General features: G+C 46.3%; 1 long non-coding RNA gene across 9 annotated transcripts in view; it reads right to left on the reverse strand.

The window, feature by feature from the left end:
- LOC138566816 (uncharacterized) overlaps positions 1-17,478 on the reverse strand; it is a 355,734-nt gene extending 338,256 nt beyond the window's left edge. For all 9 annotated transcript variants that reach the window (XR_011302025.1, XR_011302019.1, XR_011302021.1 and 6 more), the window contains exon 1: positions 17,082-17,478. This is a non-coding gene — a long non-coding RNA (uncharacterized lncRNA). The remainder of the gene's footprint in view (positions 1-17,081) is intronic.
- Between the last annotated feature and the right edge of the window lie 10,042 nt (positions 17,479-27,520).

The raw sequence follows: 27,520 nt of genomic DNA on the forward strand, positions 1-27,520 counted from the left end.
AGGGTTCGGGTTCTGATCCAGTCCTTAGCAGAAGTTCTTACTCAGCATCTCCCAGCCCACACCCGAAGCTGTATAGAGGTCTTGTACGTTGCACACTTTTCACTGTTATGGTGATTATTCTGATAGACGACATGAGCAGAATACCCAGTTTGCATTGTATGCTCGGTTAAATGCATGCTTGAATAACTATCAAAGGCATGTTTGATACATTCACTGTCATTCTTATAGTCCCAAAATGCACTTTGTTTTTATGCAAAGCAACCACCATCCAACATTAAAAAAAACAAAAAAAAACAAAAACAAAAGTGAACTAGAGTGGACCTCCGGAACTACTATGTTAATTGCCGTTTACCAGCACCGTTGCTGGCTGGCATAGCCTGCTGGTCCTTACGCTGTCACTGCACACATTGCAAGCCACTTGCTTTCCCTATTATGGAATGAGCAAATCAGGCGTGGTTTATTTATGTAAACCACCAATCGCCTTTTGTCGACTATAATTTGAACTTCGGGTACACAGATTTAAGTGGTACTTAAAATAGCAGAAAGAAGGGGTGTCAGCATAAAGCACACATCACATTATGCGGGCAACAAAAAAATATAAGGGCATTGTATTTATGCGATCAAAAAACATTTCAATTTCGAAACCTTACATTTCTCTAAAAACGTTCTGAACGTAAACTGAAGAACCACTGCCACCTGGTGGTCATATGTTAGAACCAGTAGCTTTATCAGCAGGAAGCGATAAAAAACACCGAATGCCCAGTTATATGCAATGCACTAACACCTCAATATGAGTATGAGAAACAAAATGTTCAATGGTCCCTTTAGCCCGAGTGATCTACACAGGAGTTTCTCGCACGCAAACCTCTCATGGATCCAGTTTGTTAAAGCTGCGGTTGCAATTTCTATTTCACATGAAAACACCAGTCAAATGAATCTCAGATAGGGACTATATTGAGATGCATACATTAGCTACTGAAATATACACACTGTACGCTGAAATACGTACATTCTATACCGAGAGGCATATACTACATGCATTGTATATTGAAATATATACACCGCATGCTGAGAGGCATTCATTGTATACCGAGGGGCATATACTGTATAGTGACATTCATATATGATACATTGAAATATGTATGCATATGCTCTGTACACTGAGGTACATGCATTGTATACTGAGAGTTATATACAGTATTTTAAGATGAACAAATTACATAATGAAATATATACACTGTATACTGAGATGCATACATTATATGCTAAGATATATATACAGTATACGGAGATGCATACACTGTATAATAAAGCATATACACTGTACAGTACACTGAAATATATTCATTATGTATTGAGATGCATACACTGTACACTGAGCTACAAATATCACGTATTGAAATGTATACACTGTATGCTGAGATATATCCAATATATACTGAGATGTATAACAACCGGCCAGAATTAAATGTTTTCTCCTGGTTCACAAATCTATCCAGGGTAAGGTATCACTGTATCTATCCTCCTCTACAAGCCTTCTCGTAATCTCTGCTCTGCCTCCTTGACTACCCTTGGGACTCTTCGCCCTGCCTTTGCGTCTTCTCACCTCCGCTCTTTCTCTCTTGCGCCACTTGCATGGAATTCTCTTTCCCGGGACATCCGAGACACAGTCCACACAGATTTGTTCAAAACCAAACTAAAAGGCTACTTCCACGCCTCCGAGTTACCCACCCTCTTTTAATCTACCTCTCATCTGCCTGCTAGCTAACATGTTTCCCTCACCTTGTACCTGCCTCTGTCTCTCACTTGCTCTGCATCCACTCTAGCACTTCACCCATCATAGTCACATCCCAAGCACAGTGGCCGTACCACCTACCTGCACTTAAAAATGTCCAATGTTGGTTGTCCTTAATCTATGTATGTCCACTTATGTATTTCCCCAGTGACTATTCCAGTTACTCCCCTCCACAACCAGGTCAGAATGTCCCTCAAACTCACCCCATTGTAAGGAGCTCACTGCTTCACGTCAAATCCGATTTCTTATCTATTGCACATTCTTTTGTGATCAAAAGAGCATTCTTCCCCCTGTATATAAATAAATATAAAATAAATAAAGTATAAACGGTATATTGAGATGCATCCATTTTATATTGAAATGCATATAATGCAGACTGAAATGTATACAATGCATAGCAACCTGTTTATTATATATTGAGATGTGTAAGCTACATTCTAATAACTCATATGCATACTGTAATGTATCTAAAACGTAAAAGACATACTCTAAACTGAAACCTCTTGTACACTCCATGCCAAAACATATATACTGATTATTAAAATGTGTATGCTATTCACTGAAATGTACATACTACATGTTGAAACATATACATGATATATTGAGATTCCTTATACGCTTTAGTGAGAATCTCGCATATCGCATCGTGAGACTGCTAGTACATGAACTCTTTCTCTTAGACACACACCAGTTCAAATGTCACAGTGTTTACAGTCCTGACCACTGGAGGGGTATTGTGTTCATCTCTTGCTAGTTTCACTTTCCACAAGTTGTTCTGGGGAGTAGCGAGCCCTTCAGAGACTGGGGACTCTTGCAAAGATATTCCTGTCTGCCAGTTTCTTGAAAGTCTGGCTCTTGGCCAGCTAGCCTTAGCTGCGGTATAATTTCTCTTGGTTTTGGGGGCAAGAGAAACTGCTGTTTCTCTGCAGGCAATGGGCCTTACAGTGCACATATATGAACCATGGGCTGCAGGGAAGTGTGCTTTGCAAAGACCTTCTGAGCCCAGTGCATGCTGTTTTTTTATGTGCAGCCTTTAGGAATGTGGTTTAGAAAAGTCAGTATGTGTATGTGATTCATTTCATCTACTTCCTGCAGTATTGTGTGGCCTGTATAGGCCTGAACTGCAACATTATTATTTCTATCGTTCAAATATGTGCCTGCTTAGAAACAACAGTAATAATGACAAATAACAAAGCACTTTGTGCCCCCAGGCCAACAGACCTTAAACCCTCTGCCTACTGCTGAATATTTACAGTACCATATGGCTGTGCTGGCAACCATTTCTCCTTCCCCAAAACCAAGAGAAATGATGCACGGGTACTCAACAAAAAGCAGCCCAGGATGGCTAAGAGTCAGACTTTCAAGAAACTGTCAGTCAGGGAATATTTTAGCAAGAGTCCCCAGTCTCTGAGGGGCCAGATACTCCCCGCAGGCCAACTTGTAGAACCTGAAACTAGCAGGAGAAGAAGAAGCTACCCCTCCAGTGGGCAGGACTGTAAACCCTGTGAAATGTCCCATAGTGTGCTTATAAGAAAAAGCGTTCATGTGTAAGCAATTTCACCATGTTATATGCCAGCTTCATGCTACAGTGTAGAACGATTTTCAATATATCATGTATATGTTTCAGCATCTAGTATATACATTTCAGTGAATAGCATACACTTTTTAAGAATCAATATATAGGTTTTGGCATGGAGTGTACAAGAAGTTTAAAGTATGTCTTTTATTATGTTGTAGATACATTACAATATAACATGTATTTCTCTTAGCCTATGGTATAAGCAATTTCTCATTAATATCTTGTATGCATGTCAGCATGTTGTGTATATCAGTTATTAGAATGTAGCATGCACATCTGACTATATACATAGGTTGCTATGCAAACGCATGGATTTCAATCTGCACTATATGCATTTCCATGTAAAATGGATGTATCTCAATATACTGTGTACACATCTCAGTATATATTGTATTTATCTCAGCATACAATGTATATATTTCAATATGTAATATATGCAGCTCAATATGCATCTCAATGAATACATCTCAGTGTACTGTACGGTGTACATTTTTTATATACAATATATGCATCTCAGTATACTATATATATAAATATATATTTCAATATATACGGCCTCATTATGAGTACAGCGGGCACTAACAATCAGCAGTAATAGAATTACCACTCTGTTACCACCGCATTACCACAACGCAGTACTAGGAGTTTGATGGAGAGCTGGAGGTAAATCTGCCACCCTTCTGCCAAAAGATATGGCAGATTTGGTGGAATTACCACCATCGGAATTAACACCGAAATCTCCATGTAGTCCAATGGACTCCAATTAATGGGAACTAACACCAGCTACCACCACTTGTAATCTGGCGGTAATCACGCTGCACCAAGTGGTCGTAACAGTAATTCAGTTTGGTGGTATCTCGGCAGATTCCCCGCCCCAAGATACCACCTCACTCATAATGAGGCCCATAATGTATTAATCTCAAAATACTGTATTTGCATCTCAGTATAGATCCCAGTGCACATGCATACATATTCCAATATATATCACATAAGAATTTCACTATAGCAATAACACCCAACCCGTGTAAACGGCCCAGGGCCCAAGTTATAGCTTTAACAATGGGCCCCGGTGCCGTTACCACTCGCTCCAGCCCACCAAATTGGGTGTTACTGCTATCAGCACCCCAGATTTTCTATTTAGAAACCTGGGGCACTAACAGCAATGTATTTTATTTGCATGTACAGGACATTCAAGTCAAAATCTTACTTAAGAAGGCCACTGTGGGGCCGGAGCCCCACTTGCATCTCCATTGCGGCCAAAGGAGACATGAAGCAGCAGCAGCGGGGGCCGCCACCGAAAGAATCAGGTAAATGGAGGAGGGGGGTGGAAATGGACCAGAGATCTGAGGGGAAGGGAGGGTAGGCTGGAAGATGGCGTGGCGGGGAAGTAGCCATCAGGTTCCATGGAATGCAGGCTAAGATTGTGTATTTAGTCAGCGATGCAAGCAACATGATTGGTTGGCTCCCCAGCCCTGTGTGCTAATATACAGTATCTACCTCTCAGTGTAGAATGTGTGCATCTCAGTGTACATTGTGTATATTTCAGTTTCTAATGTATGCATCTCAATATTTGATATTAATTTCAGTGTTTATTATATACATTTATGAATAGTGAAATATGCCCCAAACTGCCCCCTATAAGGGCCTGCCGATGCTGCTGCCATTGCTCAGATTACAGCGCCTTTGAACCCCACCCTTTATAATGAGGGGTGGGTGTATGCTGAGAGCCCAAACTCCAAGGTCCTTATTTGCAAAGATGTGCACTGGAGAAAACAAGATGCTCGTGAGCACAATAGTTTTACACCTACCTGGCCCCTGATTCACAAAGCCATAAAACTGGACCAATGTGCTTGGATGCTCCCATACAAATGTGATGCACACAGATGTTTTCATGATTTAGTATTATACCTTGTGAATCAGGCAGCAGGTGCAAATCTGAGAGACTTACGTGCATCTCTTGGTTTGCACCAGCGCAAATCTTTGCAAAACATGCCCCAATAGTTTCATTTTTTTATTGTGGTAGGTAGTTCCTTAAGTGTTTCTTCATTCACTCGAATGAATTTCGGTTCGGTTGCTGGAAATTGGTGTTGCTTGGCAAAATGTGTCATGTGGATCATGTAAAGCTACACTGGTTCTCATATGGTGCAAAATGTGTACAAAGTGGGCAGCATGCTTTGATTCGGTTTGTACCCACGGTTCTACGCCCACAAAATCACCAGAAATTGCAGAAGAATCTTAACGCAACATTCCCAAAGATCACACACATTCTTGGCATGTCTAGGAACTAATGCCGTTAAAGACGTGGCTCTTAACACCCAACTTCCCAACTGCCTGGGCCTGGCGCTGAGAACAAGCATGCTTGCCACTGTCTGAATACATGCGATGCTCCTGGAGAAAGCCAAACGCGACCTTTCCCCAACTGCAATGCATGCGCCACCTAGTCTCGTGAGAAGCAGAACATGTTTACAGAGAGGGATCTACAGGAAAAGAACACAGGGTGAACGGCCTGTTCGTGTACTTCTCTTGTGAGAATTTGAAATTCCTATAAAGTGATTCCTATGAGGCTCTGGGCAGCAGTCACAGAGAAGAGGTCGTGAGGATGGCCCAGTCTCTACTGACTGAGCACAATAATAATCAAAATTGACAAACAATCATCCCCTACATGTGTATAGAGGGATACATCTGGGAAACACACGAGTGAAATTTAGGAAATGTGTTTTATATGTTGGTTTAGGCTACAATAGATATCTACGCCAGTATATTATTTTTGGATATGAATATGGTATGTATGAGTTATGAAAGAATAGTTGAAGGGAGAAAAAGTATGAGTTGGGTCTGTGATCAATTTGAAGAACTATTATAATGAAATGTAATGAAGATTTTGTATTGGTAAATCATATACATTTGGAATCCTGTCATCATTGTCTACTGGTCAATTTTGATTATTATTGTGTATATTCACCTGGAGGACCATAGACCATATACCAGGTACCCTTTGTGGATCCCTATATCTACTGACTGAGCTACACAGGTTTGCCAAGGCCATTTCAAGGTACTGGACATCGGCAAGCAGTGTATTTCGAGTTTGAGTACAGCTTTAGCGTGCCAGGTACACATGGCGCCGGTGTTTGTTTCAATTTAGTTCTACTGGGTGATACTGTGGGGGGAGTGGCCACCTGCAGCCCAAGCTGGAGAGGTAATGCTTCGGGTAAGGGCAGCACTTTATGGTGTGCGGCCAAGTCACGTGGCCAGAAAACATTTTGGGTTCTTTCTTTCTCTCTTTTACATCATCATTTAGACACTGAAAAGAACATATGCTTTGTGTGTGCATGCCTGCAAGCGCATTTGACACACACAAAATGCCAACAGTTTGGGCTTTTGTGTAGGCATGGGAAAGGCACTGGCCAGGCACTGTGTAGTGCTATTAACTGCCCATTGATGGTAGCAGGTGCAAAATGGTGCGAGTACTTGGGCATCTAATAGCAGCGCCTGGCAAATGCCTAATACTTATGCACAAGCCAAAGCTGTTTGCTTGGCCAATCCGTGTTTTGATCAGGACTTCAGTGAATGGCACGGATAGTGCTTATTAATCGAGTGGCTGAATTCAGATGTGGTTAGACAATTTTATTACACCAGTAGCGTGTTTACAACTCACATTAATCAGTCATCCACTTTCATGAAGATTGCTTTGAAAAAACATTGGCAGGCCCTTGGAGAGCAACGTTTGATGTTAAGGCCTTATTAAAGCAAGCTGAAAGAGTTCACATGAGGAGGTGTTTTTGGTGGGGAGGGGCAGGAAGCTGGAGGGAATGGCCAGAGGGATTTGCATAGCCATAGGCCGTCAATTGATGGGCAAATTGCATGCCTCCTCGGATGCCATTTCTCCCTATCTGTACTGTAGTGCAATAGTTTTGGCTTTCACCTAATACCCCAAACTAATGAGATAACACATTGCCCCCTCCCCTGCCCATGGGTCGCGTAGCCTCCACCACATGGCAGCCAATCAGTTTGCTGATTGGACACCTGCTGCTCACAGTACCAGAAACCATAGGATTTATGGAGGGCGGCCTATTGAAATTATCCATTTTAGAAAGACTGTGCCCCCTCAATTGGCCAACCTTATGATGTTGCTACTTTCACTTGAGTAAAGCAAAGGCAGGACGCGCAGATTGCTAATCCCTTGCAAAGGGAAGTCACAATTAAAACGTACTCTTATATAAAAAATCTTCCCCTACATCTTTGCAAAGTGCAGCCCATTGTGATTTTGTATAGCCTTTTATATCTCCCTGCCTTCTGTTCCAGCGAGTACCACAATATCCCATAAAAAAGCCAATGACCGTACACTGTGCTCAAAGAAAGTGCTTCCGTTTGTCAGTCTCGGCCCAGGAAGTACATCTTTAAAACAAGCTTTTTTGAATCTCTGTAGATTAGGAGAGCAAGGCACGACAGCTGACCCTCCAGATAAGCAGTGTACCGGTCTGTTTTACTCCCAGAAATTAGGCAAATGTTCCCAAATAACAGGAACTAACAGCTATATATGTGTCTGCCCTTAGTTCGTACCTGCAGTGCTGTGTTCAGACCAGAAGCATCAGCGGTGTGGCAGTGCGTGCAGCAGTGTGGTAAAGAACATTTCAGGGCGCAAAGAAAGTGTGTCCCCCAAGAGAAAGAGATAGGTCTAAAAGATGTATTTTTTACTTACCTAAACATACATCAGCCGACAATGGGAACTATTTTTTTACACTTCCAGAAAAATCTTTTTGGTCCCAACTTCCAAAATTAGGGATGAAAATATTCCAACCTCAAAAATCGTATCTCAAATCACAACGTCTGCCCCTTGCTCGCAGAGGACCCAATGGTGCCTCCCGCTTTATAGATAAGCACTCCTGGAAAAAAGAGAAAATGCACCCAACAAAAAAAGGGAGTACAAATGCTCCAACCATTCGCCCTTTTTATGAGTGTATAACATTGCAGGGGCTTCCTGGCATAAAGCTGGAGACCACCTTTGTTTGGATGTCTTTCATTCTTTTAAATAAATTCGAGTTTTCTTAAAACTGCCTGTTCCATTTCCAGAACTGTGGGGTGGGATGGTATGAACGGGAGTGCGAGACCAGTGATATCACACTAGTGAGGGCTTATATTTTAAATGTAAAATTGATATCTTTATCAGGTGTCGGTGGGTCGTCTCTACTTTGCTGCCTTTGGGCAGTATACGCGTTGTCATTGCTCACGACAGGGGTAAAGAGGGACAATTCCATTCCTTAGCCACCTGGACTTTGCTAATGAAGCAAATCAAGATACTTTTAGTAGGTACGAGAGACACAGCTCGGAAGGCCAAGGTGGGATCGTTGGGAGTGACTAATTTAACAAATAATGTAAGGTACTCTTATGTGTGCATTCCTCATGTGGACAGGTAAAGTTCCTATATCACACTATCCTTTTAATTTCGCACGGTGAGATAAACTGTGCCAAGTGACAAGAACTATTATAGAGTAATATTGCTGGTTCCTTTGTGCAGTTGTGAAAATCCCTGATGGATATTTTCAGACCAGCATTCTTATGCCGCAAGCTGAACCACGTTACAATCATTTGTGTACCTGGGTATTTAAAATCACTCAGACACTGTGTGAAACACAATCCCAATAGTTCAACATCAGACAGAGGTGAGTCACGGGATACATTTTAGAATAAAACAGAAGTCCTACAGGTCAGTACACTCTTCCAGCAGTGGTCTTCCGGAGGTTCCATGTGATAATATCCCCGCACAAATATCGCCATACATGAATGGTGCCTTTTTTTGTGGCAATATTACCCCAAGTAAACTGCGGGGGACACCCCTGGAACTCCCATTTACCCCATAAATTATCCCCATAAATAATGTCGCCTATGCCGTTTCCCGGCGACTATATGTATGGCGACATTATTTATGGGGATAATATTACCCGGTACCCTTCTGGATATGAATTTTCTTCCCATGGCTGCAGTAATTGTAACCCCCTGGGCCCATGGTCACAGTTTTAGGCTTGCACCCACCACAGGTTCAGCGTATCGAAGACACTGCAAACGTTTTCCTTTTGCTTTGTTGGCGTTGTTGGCTTTGGGGCTACCACCAGTATCTGGGCTACAGTGCCCAGGATATTATTCTCTTGCCCCTTCTCCTGGTGGTCTAAATACTGCCAGCTTTTGGGTCAAGGCCGCAGGCAGACTCTCGCTGGGCTTCCCAAAACCCCTTAACTCCTCTACAGATCGATTCACTTGGCTTAACTACTTCCCATTCATTAACCTATTATATGTAAAAGAATTCTGGACCACCTAAGGCACCTGCTCTCCTACTCTGTCACTCGCTGCTCGAATATCAACTCTCTGAAACACCGTCCTAACAACCTCACTACGGGCTTGATTGTACCCGCATTTATAGTATAGCTTAGCTATTGATGTTAAAATGATCATTGTGATTGGTTGGTTTGTTTCGCTGTTAGCCTGGCAATCCGAGGATCGTATTTAATAATTGGTTCCATCTCCTTCCCATGTGCACACCCTGCATCTTAATACAGGTGCTGTTGTGTGTTCCTTACTGATTAAATTCACCCACTGTGCAGAACTCTGCGGGTAATGGGCTTAAATACCCTGTCCACAGTCTTGGGGGTGAGGAATAACTTATGCTGGCAGAGCGGTCCCTCACTATCGCTGCCGAAGCGGTCAATAAGTGTGTTGGCTTATTCTGGGTGTTTCCACGCAATGCACGTATTTTCAAATCTCTCTTCCTTTTTCTGCTGCCGCCCAATTCTTGTTAGCCTCTGGTTGCCCGGGGTGCACTCACAGTGGTGCTCTGGATTTGGATTAGCAAGTGGAGCCCGGAGAAGGGCCCAAAGTACCCGTGTGTATGTGTGATGAATCCAGGGAGATCGTCACCTCTCTCCAACGGGAAGCCACCCCATTTGGAACTAGGGAGGTGAGCCCACTATACTTAACACCCCCTAGGAAATAGGGTAAGCGGGATCCCTGTGGAAGTAACTCTCCCTAAGGGGACAGGGACCCTGAAAGGGATATAAGTCACCATGCCACCCCCAGTTACTAACACCTTTGCAGGGTATCTACGGGTTAGAGTTTACAATAATCCAATACGCCCTTTTGTAAGGGCTGACCTGTCTTTGGAACTTAACTGTGCCCAAGTGTCTACAGAGACTGAGCAGAGATGCGTGAACCAGCCCCCGGGAGGAGCGATCTGCAGACAACCAATCACTGGGGAGTCTCAGCAGCCAGCACAGAACTTAACGGTTCTAAACAGGAAGAAAGGGGTGTGCGGCTGGTGAGAGAAAGAGAACGCTTGTATCAGTGTCCCGACAGAGGATGCACCAGAGCGCACAGCAGCGGAAGGCTAGCCGTAGAGGCTGTGAGAGGTAGGCAGGTGGGCTTTAGAGGACCGATGCAGAGCCCTGCTGAAAGGTCGCATAAGCAACTCCGCCCAGCCCAATCAGCTGAAAGAAACAGAGAGCCTCAACCGACCGATGGGGATCACAGTGGAGAAAACGCGTCAGAGGCTCTGCAACTACTGGAGAAGCAGTCAAGGTATTTGTTCTGCGTCAGCGGGCCCAGAGGGATGCCAAGGTGCTACGGGCCAATTAGCTGGTGGTTTGGTGAGGTCCGCCCATGTGGTCGTCCGCGCAGAGGTTAGCAGCACGGTTGAGCGGTTGCCGTGAAGGGATTTGGCGGAGGTGGACAGAATTTAGGGGAGCGCGGCAGGGCGCGGGTAGAAGGGCTCGCCCTGCGTGCTGTCAGGAGAGCACAGGGGTGGGGTTTCTTGCAGGGGCAGCCCCGTGTGTGGAGTGCGGTTCACGCCAGTGCTAGCCAGGTGGCAGTGCGGCCACTTAAAGGGCCAGCACATTAAGGCGCCTCTTTATCAACGGCGGGCAGTGGGCTACGCGGAGGGCCGCTTCAGGTACCTAGTGGCTGTAGGCTGCTTAGGCCACCGCCCTGATCCGCGCAGCAGTGCAGGGGCCTCACTAACAACACAATCAGTGGCCTGATGGGCAGGCAACTATATTAAAAAATATATATATATAATAATTTACATAATAAGAAGACAGGAAATAAGTTTTAAACAGATATTTAACCTTCTCAGGGTGTTATTACAAGGTAGTTGGATGGAATAATATAGGTTTCATTTGCGAAGCCTGTTATTGACCCCCTCACATTAAGAAGGTTCACGCAGGGAGACATTTGGCTGGGGGGCCAGTATATATTTTGAGAGTAGCAAAGGGCGGTTGCACGCAGCTGAAGAAGTGCTGCTGCAGCAGGATGGTGGGGCAAGGGTCTAAGACGAGGGGACTGGTCGATGCCCAGGTGCCTAAGGAGGCCCTGGAGATTATTAGCAGGGCGACCAAAGCTGTGGGTGAGGTTTTGTGGTTAAAGGGGGATGGCGGAGGGAGGCCACAGCGGAGAGCAGCGGGAGATGGGGCTCTCGCTGCAGTGGTGGCATGTAGCCCTGCGGCAGGTAGAGGGGAGGCTTGGGAAAAGGGGGGTAGGAGGAGCAGGAAGGAGATTCCCAGGAACGTGGGGAAGAGGTAGGTGAAGGCTCAGGGTGGGTGTCGGGAGGAAAGGAGCAGGGAGAGGCCTCTGGTGGTTGGGGACTGCAGGTGGGCGCAAAGCAGGTTGGGGGAGAAGCCATGGGTGCCGAGGACCAGAGGGGGGCGGTGGTGCGGAGAGGCAGGGGACGACAATACTGACAGAAGAGTGCAGATGGGAGGAGGAGGGAACGGTTAACGTCAAGTAGTGAGGAAAGGGTGAGGTACGGAACGGCCTCCCCACCTGGTAGGATTTCAGGTGGAGGGCATAGTGCAACCCCTGCGGTTCCGGAGGCGGAGAAGGGAGAGGGCTTAAAGACAGCCCCTCTAGAGGATGTGCGAGGGCAGACTAGTGGGTGCAGCACGACCCCTAGCACAGAAGGCCAAAGGATGGAGGAGAAGATCCATCGCCCGAGAAGGGAGGGGCAGGCAGGGGTTTCTACGGCCCTGCCGAGAAGATGTCGATGGAGCGGGGGGGGGCGGATGCCCCAGGCGCACTAGAGGAGGAGCTGCAGGGCCCGGGCAAGCGCTCGCAGCAACCATGGTATTGCAGCAGGGATGACGAAGGGGAGGAGTATGTGGGACAGTGGGAGGACGAGGGGTACAATGGTGTAAGGGGGAGTGTAAGGGTAAGAGGGGAATGGGCAGCGGCTTGGCATAGGGGGGCTTGAGTTGGGGTGCAGGAAGGAAAGGGGTGGGGCACAGAAGACGGGGAGAAAAGGGCTTATGAGCCACGGGGGCTGTGGAGATGGAGAGGAGGGTATCCTCGGTGGAGGTGCAGACGGATAAGGTGAATGAGCCCGTAGCACCCGAGGTAATACAGGCCCCGAAGGAGAAGGCTGCAGAAGGTACCGGAAAGGATAAAAGGTTGTCCTACATGGGCATTACGAAGCCATTTGGTGCACATTTGATGGGGGCATCGAAGGATAAGATATGGGCTGGGGATTTGTGGATGTTTTTAAGCTCCTGCATAGGGAAGTAACAGCAAAGGAGGGGTCTAAGGAGGAGGAGAGGGAGTTGGCCTTGCGCCCAAAGCTGCCGGTCACCATTGAGAATTGGACGTCACCTTTCATTATTTACGCAAGCGTTTACTGCGAGAAGTTCCCAGAGAGGTGTGTAGCACTGTTGAAGTACATGAATGTGATAAGTAAGGCATTCATGAGTTTTGGGGGCTTCGCTTGGGTGAGATATGACCAGGAGTTTAGGGAGAGGATGGCAGAGGATAGCCAGGCAGTGTGGGGTGAGATCGACATGGATCTCTGGCTGCAATGGATGGCACAGACGAGGCCAGCACCAACGATATACACAGCAAGCGGTTTACCTGTGCCTTACTGGCCTTTTCATGATCGCCCTGCCCCAGAGGGGGTGAGGGGAGGAGACATAGGACAGCCCTCGGCAGCATATTGGGCTTTCAATAAAGAAAGCTACACGAGGTCGGTGTGCAAGTTCAAGCACGAGTGCATCAGATACGGGGGACGGCACCCAATTACGCAATGTTTCCAAGCGGGGGACCAAGGAAAAGAGTGGGGAACAGGGCAAGGTGTTGTGGGGGAAGGCCCATACTCCAGTTAAAGTTATGATGCTGGGGAGTGGCTCAGTTTAACCAAACAGGGAGAGGGGCCAGGTTTGGGGGAAAGGTTGTTGCAAGGGTTTTAAATTGAGTATCAAGGTCTAGGGATGCAACAGATGCAATTCAAAGGCCAAAATTAGGGGGACAAAATGTTTATTAAGGGCTGGACATATCCATGTGCAGGGTTGCGCGCTTTAGCTGTCGGTGCAGTGGGTTTTAATTATAGTTTCGGTTGTGTAGGAGGGGGCATTAGCTGGATGATTTTCAGTGGGGCGGGCAGAGAACAGGAAGGGCGGAGGATGTGGAGGTCTTGTCAGACAATAATGCAGGAATTGGGGCGGCGATGGGTGGTAGGATATAGCGGAAGGGGGGGTGTTGACCTTTTAAGGAGGGAGTGGGATACGGTGGCCGCGTCTTCACGCTTCCCGCACCACAAGGTGAGCAGGCTGGTAGGGTTTTCGTGTTAAGATGATAGCGGCCCAGGAAATAATACTGAGAGGATACAAAGGTAAAGGGGGTATCTCAATGTCAGCTGTCTAGTAGTGGCCCCGGTCCGCATGTTGGTGGAAAACATGGCGCGGATATGTCGGGAGCTAAGTAGCCACTTCACAAGGTGAGGTCAGCAGGAGTGGTCCGGGAGGATTGCAAGTTTGGCCAGGATTATTGGTATTTACTGCATGCATAAAAGGGATATATCAGAGTTTGGTGTTCGGGTGACGGAACAGAGGAAGAGCGACACAAGAAGGGATGAGTGTGCAGAGATGCTACGTGAAGTGGCAGGGTATGTGGATTGGACTGCATTAATGGGGGTCCATGTTTGGCCCCTGGTGCAATGGGGGGCGGGAACAGCAAGGAGAGGCAACTACATGGACGGGGGTGCATGTTGGCCCCTGGTGCAGTGGGGTGGAACAGCGTTGAGACGGAACTGCATGGACGGGGGGGCGTACAGAAGTCGCTGGTGGGGGAAATAGGATGGTATGGACGTAAGTTGCTGGAAGGTGGGGCAAAGGGGAACAGGAAGGGAAACAGGACAGCAGGGGAAGAAGGACTAAGGGGGGGTGACGTTCTCGTATCAGAAGTGGGTGGAAGAAGATCTGCAGATCGAAGACAGATCAGAAAGGGAAGGGCTGTTGGGTGCGGCTGGACAGGGGTAGCAAGGATTTGTGCACAGAGAGGAGGGGTTATCTTGGAAGGAAGCATTTGGGGGAAAAGAAGGGTTGGTGGCCAGCGAAGATGGGTCGGCGTGGTCATCAGCACTAGTGTTGGGAGTTATAAGGGGTTTTTTTGGAGGTCATGTGGGGAGAGAGCAGAGGTTTGGGGGACTCATTCTTGCAGGATGGGGGCGTCATCGGAAGGGTAACAGGATAGGTTCAAAGGTATGAGGGAGTTGGAGGTACGGAAAGGACAAGGAGTACATCAGAGAGTTTCGGAAAAGGGGCCGGTTAGGAGCATCAACAAGAGCAGGGGGTATAGTGGGGGGGGGGGGTTGGGAAGTGACAGAGATACTCTCACAACAAACTTTTCTTTTGCAGATGTGGCATGAAGGAGTGGTGAGTTGCCGAAGATACGGATTTGTGACATTAAATAGTAAAAGGGGCAAGGAAAGAGGAGGAAAAGGAGTTTGGGACATAACCGGGTTCAGCCATGACATTGCGCCAGTGAGACGGGTGGGGAGAGGGGTGCTTAGGGGGGACCAACTGCTGCCCATGTTGGAGGGTTTGAGGGAGTGACATGGGTTTCTGGAAGGAATAATTGTGCACGCAGGATAGAAGTTCTTAGTCAGAGACAAAGGAGTATCATTGTTGAGGAAGAAGAAAGGGGGCCTTAACGGGGTTACAGGGAGTTATGGCTCAGGGTAAGGCTGGTTTGGTAAAAGTTAGTGCCGGGGAAAGTTTGGAGGGGGCCAGTGAATGAAGGGGTGGTGGAAGGAACAAGGAAGTAGATTAATAGGGAGAAGGGGAGGTTTTGCAGTGAGATGGGGGTGCAAGTGCTGGAGCATCGGGAAATAATTGATGAGGTTTTTTGCGGGAGGACAGAGAGCATCTCTCGTTATACAGAAATAGTTATTACTTAATGCACGCTACGTTGAAAGTCATAATATAAAGTTGTAAATAGGGGAAAACAGGTTGGGGGGTGGGGCAGAAAGAACACCTCAGGAGAGGGCTTTTCTGGTGCCGGGTGGTGTGGCCCTTTGGAGGCGGGGTGGAGGAAGCACAATGGGGTACTAGCGCAGTAAAGGAAGGGGGTGGTACTGTTTGCACGAACGGGCTACCCTGGGTGTACAAAGAGGGGGAACAGGTATTGAAGAAGGAGGGGCGTGGCCTTGGGGAGAAGATGGGAGAAAGCGGGAATTAAGGTTGAGAGAATTTTAAGGAGATGGAAGGGAGAAAGGGATAGGAAGGGAGGAATTTGAAATGATTTCATTATTTAATTGTGCGGGAATGGAAATTGTTTATTTAATTAATTGTTTGGCAATTTTTAAAACGGATATGTTAGTCTGTAAGGCCAGGGAGCCAGGTTAGCGTTTCTTTGTGAGCTGTGGCCTATCACATTAAAGCGACCTTTTCCACTTTAAAGCGAGTCTGGGTATTTTTGTGCAGAAAGCCCAAAAGAAAGACAAGGCCAATGAAGGGCAAGGAGCTGATGTATAAAATGGGACTTGCCGTGGCAGGAAACAATTGCTTTTTCCATGCACGCTGCTGTGGGCATGGATAGCCCGCCTCCACAAATGGACAAGCACCCTCTGGTTGCCAAATGGCAGGAGGATATGTTGGTAATATAAATGCAGACCGCTGCCCCCCTTCACTAAGAGATGAAAGGCACTCCTCTTAGCCGAGAGTGGGGTCCTGCACAGATGGGTGGCGTCTGAGGGGAAATGGCGAAGGAGTTGTAACCTGAGAAAATGCAAAGTACCATGAGGGGAAGCCGAGCCAGAGGAAAAGATGGGAAGGTTGAAACCATCATACATGCCAACCGTCCCGATTTTTCTATTAAATGTACGTCCATTATTTACTTACTCCCACCTAAAATAATTAAATCCCCAATGCAATCCTATGGCAAAATTCTGATTTCCCGATTGCCCGAGTGTTGGCATGTATGAACCATTCCCACCCGGTTGCGGCATGAAAGAACACTTCTCGAATGCTGGTCTCTTGTGTCATTCCTTTGAATGGAATGACTGGATGTTCATGTAATATTTGTATTAGCATATTATAGATATTATATTTAGTAAAATAGTAATAAACTGGGCATCATTTTGTATTCCACAAGAGTGGTGTCAATTTGTATGTAACGTGTGTTGAGGTAAATACGGAAAACGACGGTATTACATGTGTGTCGGGCACTGCGGTGTATGAGTTAGCAGGTTTTTATTTTTAGCCTCGGTCCAAAGCAATGACCACTCCAGGGAGCAGAAAGCTACCGAGAATTAACACTCTGCATAGGCCGAACACATGCACAGTAGAGCCACAAACGACATTAAGCAACCAATCATCAATATATTTGTATAATTTGTACCCAATTAGGTCTGATGGCACCAACTGCAGAATATCATATAACATGCAACGGGTTACTTACCCAGAGAGAGGGGGGAAGATGCGCTGCAGAAAAGAATCTGTCAGAGTGGCTGGTCCACACGAATCGTTTTTCGCCCAGGCCTAACGAATGCTTCGCATTGGATTTCTGATTTCCACCCCTTCTATGGCTATGACGCATCGCCCAGCAGCCCATCTACTGATGAGAAAGGGCACAGAGGCAGCGGGGGGCGTTCCTCGTAATATCCGCACGCCCAGAAGGACGTAAGCACGCTGCGACGCGCAACCGGCGAAGTCTCAAGGGCACGCGCTGTGGCCGCACAGAACGTACTCATCGGAGAAAAATCTTCAGAATTACCGAACTGCGCGTTTACGAAGACAAAGCAGCAGACACGCACAGCCAGGATTAAATACTGTTGCACTTGTGTGTCTCGGCGCGTTGAATTACACAGAATGGCAGCTGTTCTGCAGCAAGAAATTGAGCAATGTCTAGGGCAGGACGTGTTTCTATGGCAGCAATGAAGGAATGCCACTGCGAGAAACAGATGGCTCGAAAAACCTTGCCATCCCCCGGCAAACAACTCCCATTCTGGGTAACTAAAACCTTACAGTCAGCAACATAATCATAGCAGAGGCTACCCATCCTGCACTCAGAATGTTTCTGCCCTGACAGGTGTGGGAACTTCTCAGTGGATTAATTTTGCTGAACCTTGGGGGTGGGGGTGACATTTAACGGAAAGGGGCCCTGCCAAATGAGGGGGGCAACATGGTGTGCCACAAAAGGGGGGGAGGGGCATACACCCTTGTCCACACCCTAAAATGAAACCCATGGGACGCCCTAGAATGCATATATTAATTGAATCCTGTTTTCCCCTATTTCCATCTTTTGGAAATCATGTCTGTTGCATTGATAGTTTGTGTTGGGTGTCCATGCATGGCGCTGCGTAAATGAGAGGCAGGAGCTATGCCGTTGATAGCTGCTTGATGCTGGTTCCCCTGCTCGAGAGTGTGGGAAAGCTCTTTATTTTAGCTAGCCGTGACTTTCATGCACTGCGGCATATGTTTACGTGCATGCCAGGGGTCTTGCCAGCTCGCACGGGAGCCCACACTCCTGCTAGCAATGCTGCATCTGCTTGCCCTACCCTGCATCAATGTGCCTTTTCCAAGTCAATGGCGGCTGGTGAATCTTTTAACTGGAGGGGTATAAATGCATGCTAATAATATGAGGGAGCGAGCATAGCGAGGGAACCTGAAACAAACAGGCAGAGTTCCAGCGGTTTCTCCCCCCCCTGAGAACATTTTTAAAATAATGGGTTAAATGGTGGATTTTAGAGCACTTTCTGTGAAAAATTGGATAACATGCCACACAGTTTGCAATCAGTTTTGTATGGTAGTACATGAACAAAAACAAGGTGGGGGGGTAAGTTAGGATTGAGCAGGATAAAAGAGCAAGAGAGCTGTGATGTGCTATTGGCAGCTTCTGTTCGATTTACACCGTTCGCTGAGCTTGGGTGTGTTTTTCGGTTGTTAGCCGCCATGTGCTGTTGTGCAAGGCTATGTGTGGTTTGTTTTTGTTGTTGCGATTTAGTGAAGTGCGTGCATGTTAGCTCTGCGTATACATGCTGCACCAATATATGTCCGTACTACCACATAATTGTATTGTTGTTTGTTTGTTTTGTTTATTATTTATATTGCGCACCAGAGCCACAGGCATCAGGGCACAGAGCATAAAATAATTCAAAGCTTAGTTACACAAAATGTACAGGATAATAATTTGGACACAAATAGGGATATAGTACATGAATGACCAAAACATAGGGATGTACAGAAACGTGTATATCACATAGTACCACATCGTAACGTGAAGAGTAAAGCTGTACAGTTTAAATCCATTATTTACAATCAATATTTACAGTCGCAGAACAGTACAGTAGCTGGTACATACTAGAGATCTGGTCTTTGAGCCATTTAATGATGCTCTTGTGGAAGTTATGGATGGACTGATCTACTCTTAATGTGGGTGTAAGTGAATTCCACGATTTTGCTGCCTTGACTGAGTAGCTACAACCCCTGATTCTTGATAGCTTATATCTAGGAACGGCAAGGTCATTAGTGTTAGATAGTCTAGTGATCCTAGTTGAAGACTTCTTCTAGAATATTTCCGACAGTTAGCTGGGTGCCGCATTGTTCAAACATTTGTAAGTCAAAGTCGCAACCTTCAACTTAATTATGTTGTGTGTGGAGAGCCAATTATTAGCTCTTCTAGTCGTGGACGTGTGTTCTCTCTTGGCGATTCCTAAAGCGGCTCGAAGAGCATTATTTTGCAGGGTCTGGATTTTCTTGATGGTGTGTTTATTAGCACCTATGAATAATGCGTTGCAATAGTCCAGTTTTGACAAAATAAGAGCTCGGGCAAAGGTGATGCAACTACTATTTGATAGAAAAGGTTTGCTAGCTCTAATCAATTTACACGTATAAGCTGTGGAAGAGGCCACAGCGTTGACATGCTTATTGAAGTATAAGGTAGTGTCTAGGTAAAATCCTAAGGTCTTCACCTCTTTGGCCACAGAGATAGTGTTATTATCAATATTGAAGGCAGAGTAGTTGGGGCTTAGTTTGTTGAGGGATCCAGTAGTGCCTAGGATGATGATCTCAGTCTTGTCGTCGTTCAGGCATAGACCGTGGGTAGCCATTCATGCCTGGATGACGAGGTAAACCCTATTCACCAAGGCCAAATCCTTGTCATAATCACCAGAAAGAGGTAGGAGGATCTAGGTGTCATCTGCATAGTTAGTGTAGGTGACACCCAGATGATCCAGATCATCGAAAAAAGGGGCTTAGTGAAGATATTGTAAAGGGTGGGTGAGACACATGACCCCTGAGGCACTCCACATGTGATAGGGATGGGGTCAGCAGCTGCAGTCTGGGAGAAAACCCTCATGGTCCGATTGCTGAGAAAGGATTGAATCCAGACTATAGCGTCCGCTGAGAAGTAGACGGCTGTGTCAAGGTGGCTACATAGGACTCCATGGTCAACTTAATCAAATGCTGTGGATAGATCCAATAGGAGAAGGAGGCCAGAAATCCCCTTGTCTCTGAGTTCGTCGATCTGCGCCTTCAAGTCTAGTAGGGCTGTTTCAGTTCCATGCTGGAACTGGCGTGAGCCCAATAAAGAATTAGATTCCAAGTGATTTTGGATTTGTGAGTAGGACATTTTATCTAATATTTTCAACAAGAATGGCACAATGGTGATGGGTCGGTAATTGGTGGGATCGTTGGGTCCAGTGTTTGTTTTTTTAGGAATGGGAGCACACACGATTCCTTGAGGTTCGCTGGGATTTTGCCAGAAGAGAAAGAGGCGCTGATCAGTTTAGTGATGAATGGGGCAAGATCTCTAGCGGCATCATTTATGAGTTGTGCTGGGCAATGATCTCCCTTAAAATTGGAAGGTTTGAGCGATAAGATCGTTTTTTCTGTGTCAAGTATAGTAACTTTAGTGAACTTGAAGCGTGGGGGGAGGTCATGGCTGTTAGGTTTTGTATCAGCCGAGTAGGGAGATGGGGGAAAGTCCTGGTTAGTGATGCTTTTTTCTTGGCAATTTTCAGTTGTAAAGTTATAACTTTGTTAGCTAGTGCATGTTGAATGTCAGAGCACCAGAGTTTATCTTTTGTACAATTATCAGGTATAGGGATTGGGGTTTCAAGCTCTTTAAGTATAGCAAAGAGTTCCTTCGTACTTGATTTAGCCTGGGCTATTCTAGTATTGTAGGTTTCACTCTTTGCTTGGAGTATTTCCTTTTTATAGCGAGCCGTTATGGTGAGGAGGTTAGTTTTGCTTTCCTCCAATCTAAGTAGTCTCCAGGATACCTCGCATTGCCTTTTTTCTTTCCGCAGAGTTTTCAATTGAGGTGTGCACCAGGAATTGAGGTGTGCCTTAGATATACTTTGTTTAGTTTTTAAAGGTGCTCCCAACCAGTAAAAAATGCCACGCCATACAAAGAAAGTATATCCAGACTGGCTTTACCAAGATAAGCTAATATACAATGCAATCACACTTATGTTTGCCTTTCCCCTTGATGCAAAGTACAAAAATGCCAGGACACTTAAAGAATATATGGCTAGACTGGAGCCACCAATGCAAGCCAGTCTAGCCATGTAATAACACTTATCACATTTGCTTTACCCTTGATGCCAAGTAAAAAGCACAATGCCACATTAAGAAAGTATATGCAGATGGGCAGAAGTAGTGCCATTGTGCATATACTTTCTTAATGTGACATGGTATTTAACCTGGTTATTCACCTAAACCAGTTGAATATCATCACACTGCCATCACTGCCAAATTAGTAGTCTAGGCGTTGAAATTGTACCTGTCTCTATAACCCATGAGCAAACCTTACATTGTCATGTTTGTACCTGTATGTACCTATTCTTCTGTACCCTACCTATCCATATATACCAATGCCCAATTTCAATCTAAGGACTTTTCCCTGCTTATGGGCCACATGTAACTGGATCGTAGCGCCCTGATGCCTGAGAGCTTGTGTGCGCTGTATAAATGCAAAAAATAAATACATTTTTTACTTGGCATCAAGGATAAAGCAAACATATGTGTTATTACCTGGCTAGACTGACCATTATTCAATGTAGGCAAGTCTAGTGAGGTAATAACACTTATAATTGCTTTATTAAGCGTAAAGCAAACATAACCTATATGTGTGTGCTCTTGATACACAGTTACTGTATACCAAAGGTATAGCAAACAGAAGTGTTACAACCTGGCCTACATTGAATGTGGGCCAGTGACAACACTTGCATCAAAGGTAAAGCAAACATACGTGGTATTACCTGGCCAGACTGGCCTACATTATATGTAGGCCAGTCCAGCCAGGTGTAAATACTTATGTTTTTGCTTTACCCTTGATACACAGTAGTGTGCATCAAGGGTAAAGAAAGGGCTAAGTGAAGTGTTATCACAAGACTACACTGACCTACAATTAATGTAGGCCAGTCCTGACATGTAGTAACACATCTGTTTTTGCTTTACCCTTGATATACAGTGTATCGAGGCGGGTAAAGCAAGTTAAGTGTTATAACATGGCTAGACTGGCCTACATTCAATGCAGGTCTGTCTAGTCATGATAACACTTCACTTATCACGTTTGCTTTACTCTTGATGCACGGAACTGGTCATCAAGTGTAAAGCAAAAATCAGTGCCATGCTCCCAGCAGCTCCACTCCTAAATTTAGAGGTGGAGATTGACACACACACGCACACAAACAACACTTCCATCTGCTTATTCACATATTATTCATACAACTCCTTGCATACATGCATTCCTAAAAAACAAACACACCAACATATGCATACATATACTCGCATTGCATTTAAAAAAGCACACTTAGCTGCATGTACCCGCCACCATAGGCACCCACATGGCCCTTTACTGGACGTCGGCGTTGCAGAGACCCGCAACCTGTCTACACTGCTAGCGCGTAATAATGTAAGCTGGTGGGGCATGTCTTCCGACGCCCTGCCAGCTTCCATTATTCTTTGCTAACTTTGTTGTGCAGCCCAAATAGCTCTGCATACGAATGGGAAAAAAGTGCCCCTCGCCCATAGGAACACTCCCCCACTATTCCCACTGCACAGCTACTTTTTTTTCCTTCTCCCCTCGTTATGTTTGTCCTGCTGCACATGCCTCCAGCAGGCGACAAAGAAATAGGACATGTTCACAATATCATTCCCTCTCTTAAAACACAGAAAGAAAGAGCAATATGGAAACCGTTGTGTTAGAAAGATTCTACATTTCACAATATCACCACTCTACTGGTTTCATAGTGTCATGGCTTCGCTGAACATGACTTTTCAATGGCACATTCCCTTTCGGTTTATTCCAGCCAGCACGTTGTCCATTGTCGCTGCACCTGAGTCAGCCAGATAATTTTTCTGCGTCATCTTGAACGCTTACCTCTAAAACCTGCATGGTTTTGCAGGGTGTCACCCACCAATGATTCAGTTTAATCACCTGCCAAGCCTTTAGCAGTTTTGGTAAATCAGACATAGGAGACGGACTAGAGCACATGTTTCACACAACTCTTTATTCAAATTCGAAAGACAACCTCCTATAGGCTCTACCAGTATGAAGAGTCCTTAACTCTTTAAAATGCCAAACAGGTGCTCGTCAGGAGGTCAGCCAAATGAAATATAATCCTCAGTCCAAAACTACACTAGCCTACAAACTATCCTCCTTCTATACAAAAGAATGGCAAAAGAGGATTCTACAGTTTAGGACAGTTTTACTTTCCCCCTTGGTTAATTTAAGTGGTGGCTGATTTTCTGATCCCCACCCAAAAGAGTTCTTACTGTTTTCTTCCAACGTCTTGACTTCAAGCAAAAGTTCCAAACCAACAACATGTCTCAGCTTGATCCCTCAGTCACAACAATGTCCTTGTTAGATAGTCCATATCGCGCCCACTTTATCCCTTCTTCTGGGATAGTCTCCCAGGGGTCGGGGGTGATTTAGAAAACAAAAGCACAGGCTATTCTTTCTTTCTTCTGGATTACCAGTCTCTCTAGACCCCCAAGGGTTTCGGGCCTGCTCAATCCTGGTTTCTTGTACCCAGCTTCCACCCCGTTATGGGGTATTCACTTTGTTAGCCCACTCCATTCCTGCTCAGCCCTGGTTTCTGGGTTGCTTATTCCACCTTGCTCTAGGGTCTTTTCTGTATTAGCCCTCAGTGAGCTTTGGGCCTGCTCGGCCCAGATATCTTGATCGTGTTTTCTACCCCACTCTGGAGGTCTTTTTTGTGTTAGCCCCTTGTGGCCTTCAACCCTGCTTAGCCTGCTCTGGAGTCTTCGCTTCATTAGCCGAGATCAGCTCTGGTTTCTGAATTGCTTCTTTCACCCAGCTGTGGGATATTTGCTGCATTAACACCCTGTAGGCTTTGGATCTGCTCACACCTGGGTTCTCGATTGCTTCTTTCACCCTGCTCTGACGTAGTTGTTATGTTAGCCCCCTGTGAACATCGGGCCTGCTTAGCCCTGGTATTGTTATTGTTTCTGATATCCCGCTCTGGGCTATTTGTTTTGTTAGCCCGCTGCTGACTTCACGCCTGCTCAGCCTTAGCATCTTGATTGCTTCTATCACCCCGCCTCGGGGTAGGTGCTACGTTAGTCCCCCGTGGGCTTCACTCTCGCCACAACGTCCTCCAATTACATCTTATTATACCTGGTTAACTGGGGTGCTTCATCCGGGTATGGAGGCGTTTGCAGTGGCTCCTACGTGTCAGCGTCCTTGCCTGTTCTTTGGTTCTTGCCCAGTGGTCGAAGTGTATGAAAAGAAGTAGTGGGGCTATGTTCCCTGCCAGTCTGCCCCACTCTCCACAAACCCCATCGCTGCGCGCCCTTCCACACACGGTCCAAACCCTCAAAGAGAGAGACTTATTATTTAAGGCAATGTTTAGTGCTGTGCACTGAAGTGCAAGCTTCAACTTCTGCCTACACTTTTATTTTAAAACTAAACCGTTCCGGAACGGTTTCTTTTTAAAATAAAAGTATAGGAACAGTGAAACTGAAAAATAAAAAGTATAGGAGCACCGCTCCCGCCCACTTCGACCTCTGTTCTTGCCGCCCATTGCTCGCGGTACCTCCTTAGCAGCTGGGCTCTGTCATCGACAGTGGGTGAAGGCTGTACATCCTCTGTTGGTCAGTTCATTCTGGTTGTCTCGCGGTTCCCGGTTCTTCATGAGCCTTGGCTTCTCCAGAGCATTAGCGCTCTATGGGCTGGTCTGGGGCTCCACGCCCACCACGCTGACTGTTTAGCTGTCAGCTCCCTGCAGATGGGAGTGGCTCCACTGTTGTCCATCCGCGCAAGTAGTATTTCCAGCTTTCCAGCGGATTCTCTCCTTGTTGCGTGCTGCTTGGTCTTCTTTGCGTCCCTCCCTGGAATTGGAGCAAGTGCTCCATTGGTTCTGCGTCGCATTGGGAGGCGGAGAGAAATTCAAGCCAGAAATCAACCCATCCACCTAAAAGGGCCCCTCTACCTGTTCAACTCTCATATAGTCAACCATCATGGAGGGGTTTTGATGTGAGGGAAGGTGGGAGAGTATTTGTCATGATGCCTACCCCCAGGCATCCGGACCAGGCCCATCAGCCCCGGGAGCAAGCATCCAGATGCTTAGAAAAAGCCCAGCAGCCCCAGCTAGCGGCTATCTGGGTACAGTCCTGGCGCTGTAGGCACCAGGCTCATAGAAGGGGTCAGTCCTGGCGCCATAGGCGCCAGGCTCATATAGTTACACTTACCTCATGCAGACCATGCTGCTAAGAATCCAAGCCAACGTGAAGCCTGAAGGGAACTACTTTACTTCAGGGACTATTTTCTTACTCGGGTATGGTCTTGGGGGAACTTCTTACCTGGGACTACTTTGAAGGCTATTTAAACCACGCCCGAAGAGCAGCACACGCTTCGCGTTATTCTGCATCCAGCAGCGTAACGCTCACCGTGCCTGCAAGTCAGCCTCCAGCCTTCTGCCACGCCCACCTCGAGTCTGGAGCACCAAGAAAGAAGGAGGAAAGATTAGAACAAGAACATTACTTCTATTTCTCACCTGATTCCGGATCCATCGTGCCTTCAAACAAGGAAAGAGACGTTAATTCTATATGCGTCGCCCGCTGTAGCGCCGCGCTATTCTCACCAGCCTTCGCAGCACCTCCACGATCCGCCGCAGTCTCCATCACATCTTCGCTGAACTCCAGCACCTGAGGGGGACAAAAGAACAGCAAGGTGAGCCGAGAGAATAAACAAAGACAATGGGCCTCATTAGGACCCAGGCGGTAAGGGGTTTACGCCGGCGTAAACCATGGCGCCCCTTACCGCCTGAGTACGAGTTCCCTTAGCGCCATGGTGATTTTAACGCCTGCTTTTAGCAGGCGTTAAAATCCATGGCGCTAAGGGACCTTGTTGTTAATTACGCCACCGTAATTTACGGTGGCGTAATTAACGCCTTCCCCACTCCCATTATGCCCTATGGGGCCAGAAATGGGAATGGGGAAGGGTAAATGGGGATTGGGGACTTACCGCCCCGCCAACCTCGGAATGGGGCGGTAAGTCCGCCAACCCCCATGGCGGAGTTGGCAGCTTAGCGCCATGGACCATGGTGCTAATAGCGCCATGGTCCTCCGCCAAGGTCCTAATGAGGGCCAATCTGTTTACCACCATAGACTTACCTGATTTTACCGCCGGAGGCATTATTCGTCAAGACGTCATAATTTCTCACACCGCACCTGCAAAAGGAAGGAAAGCAACATATTAAACACAGGTATCATTTACCGGACAGTGTTGGGTAATACAGACTCTTACCTGAACGCTACCAGCTGCCACGAGGCAATCTTCTCTTGGGTCAAGCTGCAAGATAAAAGGAATCGGACAAGAGGGAATATCAGACATTTTTTAACTCTTACGAACTATATACTTACGGTTCCTCGCCAGGGACCTCAGAGTCAATATTGGTCTGGAACTCTCCCAACTCCTTCGGACCAGTGAAGTAACTGGTTATCTACGCGCCCCTGCATTCCACACAGGATGGAGAGCTCATCTTTTATAAACATAAGGTGAGACTATGAAAGGAGATATCGGAGGTGATTAGTGGAAAGAACAGTGGGGTGTTATTTCTCAAATCCACGGGTGGCTAATTCCCTTTCTCCACTTTCAGGAAAATACTTCTACGGATCAAGCAGACGAAATTAGGCGGGCCAGTCCAATCTGTCATCTCTGCACTACACGTCACGTTGGTGGAGACTGCAGCTGTCGAGTTCCGATCAACGCCCCTGTGGGAGCCAGGTGAGCGTAACAGTATTTCTACTTGGGCATTCCTTGTCCCCAAAGTAGGGTCACCCCAGTGTAATCCTGCTTGCCCTGTCCACCAGGGAAGGTATTGCGTAGTGGGTGCACCCACTGCTCGCAAAGAGAGTGGCTCCCCTTGAGGAGAAGGGACGAATTCCCTGGATTCATCACACCGTCCATAGACCTGAATGGGCTGTCAACTCCCCAGAACTTTCACCTGTGCAGATGACTCAAGGTTGAGAGTTATATGACTGTCCTTTGTAGAGATATTCTTTCTCTGAGGATATTGCAGCACAGTTTGCAGTGGCAGCTGGTGAATTTTTTTAATTGGAGGGGTATAAATATTTCCCACAAATGCACCTGAGAGACCGAGCGTAGCATTGGAGCTCGAACCAACCAAGATGTGTTTGGGGGTGAGGGGGGACCGTGAGAATATTTTTTGAATAATGCTTTAATATGGCGCATTATACAGGAGGCTTTCTGTGGAAAAATTGGGTAAAATGCCAGACAGTTTGCAATTGTTTTGTAGGGTAACTCCAAACGAAAATGCAGTAGATGCAAGTCACCAACAGTGCGCAAGAGAATTTCCATGAGGTCTTTGCCTACAATATATGCTAATATAACATTTTTTTCACACT

This window comes from Ambystoma mexicanum, chromosome 2p, assembly GCF_040938575.1.
Source record: "Ambystoma mexicanum isolate Mex_15411 chromosome 2p, UKY_AmexF1_1, whole genome shotgun sequence".
Classification (NCBI taxonomy): Eukaryota; Metazoa; Chordata; class Amphibia; order Caudata; family Ambystomatidae; genus Ambystoma; species Ambystoma mexicanum.